This window comes from Tupaia chinensis, unplaced genomic scaffold, assembly GCF_000334495.1.
Source record: "Tupaia chinensis unplaced genomic scaffold, TupChi_1.0 Scaffold144899_1, whole genome shotgun sequence".
In the NCBI taxonomy this organism is placed as follows: domain Eukaryota; kingdom Metazoa; phylum Chordata; class Mammalia; order Scandentia; family Tupaiidae; genus Tupaia; species Tupaia belangeri.
Window position 1 is genome coordinate 83899 of NW_006204759.1, and position 5697 is coordinate 89595.

Consider the following 5697-nt stretch of genomic DNA (forward strand, 5'->3'; position numbering starts at 1 on the left):
TTCTGGTTAGGGTCAGGAGTTAGGGTTAGGTTTAGTGGTTAGATCTCGGGTTAGGGTTCGGATTAAGGTTATAGGAGGGTTAGTGTTAGGATTAAATTTAGGTTTAGGGCGATGGGTAGAGGTGAGGATTAGTGTTAGGTTTAGGGTCTGGGCTAGGCTTAAGTTTGGGTGAAGGGTTACGGTTAAGTTTAGAAGTCAGGGTTAGGGTTAGGGTTACAGTAGGGTTAGAATTAGGGATAGATTGAGGGTTAGGGTTAGGGGTGATTGCTAGGGTCAGGGTTAGGGTTTGGGTTATAGTTTGGGTTAGGGTTATGGTCAGGGTTACGGGATAGGTTTAAGGTTAGGGGTTAGGGTTAGGGTTAGGGTTATGGTAGGGTGAATGTTATGGTTAGATTTAGAGTCCAGACTAGGGTTAGAGGTGTGGTTTAGGGTTAGTTTTCGGGTTAGGTTGACGGTTTGGGTTAGTGTTATAGTTAGGGTTAGGTGTAAAGGTTCGGTTTCGGCGTTAGGGTTAGGCTTAGGCTTAGGCTTAGGCTTACAGTAGAGTTATGGTAAGGGCTAGATTTAGGTTTAGGATTAGGATCAGGGGTGAGGATTAGCCTTAGGGTTCGGGTTTGGGCTACAGTTTCGGTTAGTGTTCCGGTTAGGGTCAGGAGTTAGGGTTAGGTTTAGTGATTAGGGCTAAGGTGAGGATTCAGGTTCTGGTTACAGAAGGGTGAGTTTTAGGGTTAAATTTGGGTTTAGGGTGAGGGGTAAGGGTGAGAGTTAGGGTTAGGGTCCAGGCTAGGCTTAAGTTTGCGTGAAGAGTCATGGTTAGGTTTAGGGGTCAGGGTTAGGGTTGGGTGATAAGGTCAGGTTTAGGGCCACGGTAGGGATAGGATTAGGGTTAGATTGAGGGTTAGGGTTAGGGGTGAGTGTTAGGGTCAGGGTTGGGGCTTGGGTAATAGTTTGGGTTAGGGTTATGGTCAGGGTTAGGGGTTAGGTTTAGGGTTAGGGGCTAGGGTTAAGGTTACGGTTAGGGTTATGGTAGGGTGAGTGTTATGGTTAGATTTAGACTCAGGGCTAAGGTTAGGGTTAGTTTTTGGGTTAGGTTGACGGTTTTGGTTAGCATTACGGTTAGGGTTAGGTGTTAAGGTTCGGTTTCGGTGTTAGGTTTAGAGTTTGGCTTAGACTTTCGTTTGGTTACAGTTAGTGTTTGATTTAGGTTTAAGATTAGGGTCAGGGGTGAGGATTAGAGTTTGGATTGGGATACGGTTTCGGTTAGTGTTATGGTTAGGGCCAGGAGTTAGGGTTAAGTTTAGTCGTTATGGCTAGGGTTTGGGTTTGGGTTCTGGTTACAGTAACCCTAACCATAACCCTAACCCTAGCGCCTAACCCTAAACCCTAACCCTGAATATAACCCTAACCCAAACCATAACCCAAACCCCAATGCTGACCCTAACTCTCACCCCAACCCTAACCCTCAATCTAACCCTAACCCTAATCCTACTGTAACCCTGACCCTATTGCCCAACCCTAACCCTTAGCCCTAACCCAACCATGACCCTTCACCCAAACTTAAGCCTAGCCTGGACCCTAACCCTAATCCCAACCCTCACCCCTACCCCTTGCCCTAAACCTAAATTTAACCCTAACACTCACCCTCCTGTAACTAGAACCTGAACCCTAAACCTAGCCCTAATCACTAAATGTAACCCTAACTGCTGACCCTAACCATAACACTAATTGAAACCGTAGCCCAATACCATAACACTAACTGAAATCATAGCCCAAACCGAACTCTAACGCTAATCCTCACCCCTGACCTTAATCCTAAACCTAAATCTAACCCTAACCGGAACCCTAACACCTAAACCTAGCCATAATGCTAACCGAAATCATCAACCTAATCTGAAAACTAACCCTAATCCTCACCCCTAATCCTAACCATGACCCTAAATCTAACCCTAATATTCACCCTACAGTAACCCTAACCGTAACCCCAACCCTAAACCTAACCCCTAACCCTGACAATAATCCTAACTCAAACCATAACCCAAACCCCAACCCTGACCCTAACACTCACCCTTAACCCAACCCTCAATCTAACCCTAACCCTGACCCCTAAACCTAACCTTGACCCTTCACCCAAACTTAAGCCTAGCCCAGACTCTAACCTTAACCCTCACCCTCACCCCTCACCCTAAACCTAAATTTAACCCTAAAACTCACCCTCTTGTAACCAGAACCCGAACCCTAACCCTAGCCATAACCACTAAACCTAACTCTAATCTTGACCCTAACCGTAACATTAACCGAAACCGAGCTCATTTGTGGTTAAGTAATGTCTTCCTTGGGACCAGCAGTTAGCATAATGGCTATATCGCTGAACTCCGGACCCGGTGGCTTGAACTCAAACGCCGGCGGGCGCGTGTGCGTGTGTGCCCAGGATCCCAAGAGGAGAAGGGATTGCGGTGTGGCCATCCCTCCTGGGGAGTGATTTAATGCTTTCTGTCCCTATCTTTGTCCTTCTGGTGAGCGCATGCGCCCTTATAACAAAAACCTCTCAAAAAAAGAAAGAAAAAAAATAAAAGAAAAGAAAAAGAAATGTCTTCCTTGTAGCCTTGGAGGAATAAAAAGTGAGAGCAGGGTAGCTTGTGCCAATGATTCCCACAAGAAGAGTGGCAGGGGGTGGAAAGAAGGTCGCTGAGTTAAGCTCCAGTACCCAAAGGGCACTGTGGGAAGGAAGAATTTCCAGCTGGCAAGTCTCTTAACCTCTTCGGGTCTCAGTGTCTAAAACGTCAGTTACCGATGGGGCCCTTCCTCCCGCAAGCATTAAGACAATCTATCCAGGCCTTTCGAGACGGGCAATGAGACCTCTGCAGAACCCTGCAAAGAGGAAGGGGGAAACGCAGTGCAGCCAGATGTGGAGGGGAGGACGAAGCCCAGACCCATCCTCCGGGCCAGATCACTCTCTCTAGTTCATTTCTTTTTCCTTCCTAGGGAAACTGAAGCCACAAAGAGGAGATGGAGGGGAGGGTCCTTCCCGATGCCCACTAGGCCCAGGCCCCTCTACCAGGTCTAGGGGCCCGCAGCCATGGTTGATTCAGTCACACGGAAGCCTCCAGCAGAGACCCTGGCTGGATCTATGCTCTAGAGCACTGAAGGAGGCTTAAAGGGATTCGAGAAAGCCCAAGTTTCAACTCCAGTTCTGGAATGAACTGCTCTGTGATCTTGGACAAGTTAGTTCAAGGTGCTCGGCAAATCTCCGCAAAGGGATCTGCGGATCAGCAGACAGTTCCCTTCCACACCTGCCCAGGCCACCGCGTGGAATCGTCTCCCCACTCCTTCCTCGTAGATCCTGACCCTGGGCAGACGAGGAGGCGGGGACCGGGCGGCGGGAGGCTGGCTCAGGCCCAGGGCGCCCCCGCGCGCTCCCTCAGCCGGGCTCCAGCCTCGCGCCGGCCGCGCGGCCCCCCTAAACGTAAATCTAACCCTAACCATAACCCTACCGTAAACCTAAGCTTAACCCTAACGCCAAAACCATACCCTAACAAATAACCCTAGTTGTAACACTAACCAAAACTGTCAATTTAACCTGAAAACTAACCCTAACCCTTACCCCTAACCCTAGCTCTTACCTTAAATCTAAACATAACACTCATCCTACTGTAACCCTAACAGTAACCTTAACCCTAGCCTCTAATCCTAAATCTAACCCCTAACCCTAACCCTACCATAATCCTAACCCTAACCCTATTGCCCAACCCTAACCCTGACCCCTAAACCTAACCATGACTCTTCACCCAAACTTAAGCCTAGCCTGGACCCTAACCCTAACCCTCACTTCTACCCCTTGCCCTAAACCTAAATTTAATCCTAACACTAACCATCCTGTAACCAGAACCCAAATCCTAACCCTAGCCCTACCAACTAAAACTAACCCTAACAGTAACACTAACCAAGACTGTAGCCAAACTCAAACCCTAAACCCAATCCTCACCCTGACAATAATCCTAAACCTAAATCTAACCCTAACTGTAACCCTACCGTAAGCCTAAGCCTAACCCTAACCTTAATGCTAAACAAAACCTTCAACCTAACCCGAAAACTAACCCTAACCCTCACCCTAACCCTAGCCCTGACCCTAAATCTAACCATAACACTCACTCTACCATAACCATAACCCTAACCCATAACCCTGACCATAACCCTAATCCTAACCAAACCCCAGCCCTGATCCTAACACTCACCCCTAACCCTAACCCTCAATCTAACCCTAACCCTATCGTAACCCTAACCCTAACACTGACCAATCGCCCAACCCTAACCCTGACCCCTAAACCTTACCGTGACCTTTCACCCAAATTTAAGCCTAGCCCGAACCCTAACTCTAACTCCCACCCCTACCCTTGGCCCTAAACCTAAATTTAACCCTAACACTCACCCTCCTGTAACCAGAACCTGAACCCTAACCCTAATCACTAAACCTAACCCTAACTCCTGACCCTTACCATAACACTAACTGAAATCATAGCCCAAACCGAACTCTAACGCTAATCCTCACCCCTGACCTTAATCCTAAACCTAAATCTAACCCTAACCGGAACCCTAACACCTAACCCTAGCCATAATGCTAACCGAAATCATCAACCTAATCTGAAAACTAACCCTAATCCTCACCCCTAATCCTAACCATGACCCTAAATCTAACCCTAATATTCACCCTACAGTAACCCTAACCGTAACCCCAACCCTAAACCTAACCCCTAACCCTGACAATAATCCTAACCCAAACCATAACCCAAACCCCAACCCTGACCCTAACACTCACCCTTAACCCAACCCTCAATCTAACCCTAACCCTGACCCCTAAACCTAACCTTGACCCTTCACCCAAACTTAAGCCTAGCCCAGACTCTAACCTTAACCCTCACCCTCACCCCTCACCCTAAACCTAAATTTAACCCTAAAACTCACCCTCTTGTAACCAGAACCCGAACCCTAACCCTAGCCATAACCACTAAACCTAACTCTAATCTTGACCCTAACCGTAACATTAACCGAAACCGAGCTCATTTGTGGTTAAGTAATGTCTTCCTTGGGACCAGCAGTTAGCATAATGGCTATATCGCTGAACTCCGGACCCGGTGGCTTGAACTCAAACGCCGGCGGGCGCGTGTGCGTGTGTGCCCAGGATCCCAAGAGGAGAAGGGATTGCGGTGTGGCCATCCCTCCTGGGGAGTGATTTAATGCTTTCTGTCCCTATCTTTGTCCTTCTGGTGAGCGCATGCGCCCTTATAACAAAAACCTCTCAAAAAAAGAAAGAAAAAAAATAAAATAAAAGAAAAAGAAATGTCTTCCTTGTAGCCTTGGAGGAATAAAAAGTGAGAGCAGGGTAGCTTGTGCCAATGATTCCCACAAGAAGAGTGGCAGGGGGTGGAAAGAAGGTCGCTGAGTTAAGCTCCAGTACCCAAAGGGCACTGTGGGAAGGAAGAATTTCCAGCTGGCAAGTCTCTTAACCTCTTCGGGTCTCAGTGTCTAAAACGTCAGTTACCGATGGGGCCCTTCCTCCCGCAAGCATTAAGACAATCTATCCAGGCCTTTCGAGACGGGCAATGAGACCTCTGCAGAACCCTGCAAAGAGGAAGGGGGAAACGCAGTGCAGCCAGATGTGGAGGGGAGGACGAAGCCCAGACCCATCCTCCGGGCCAGATC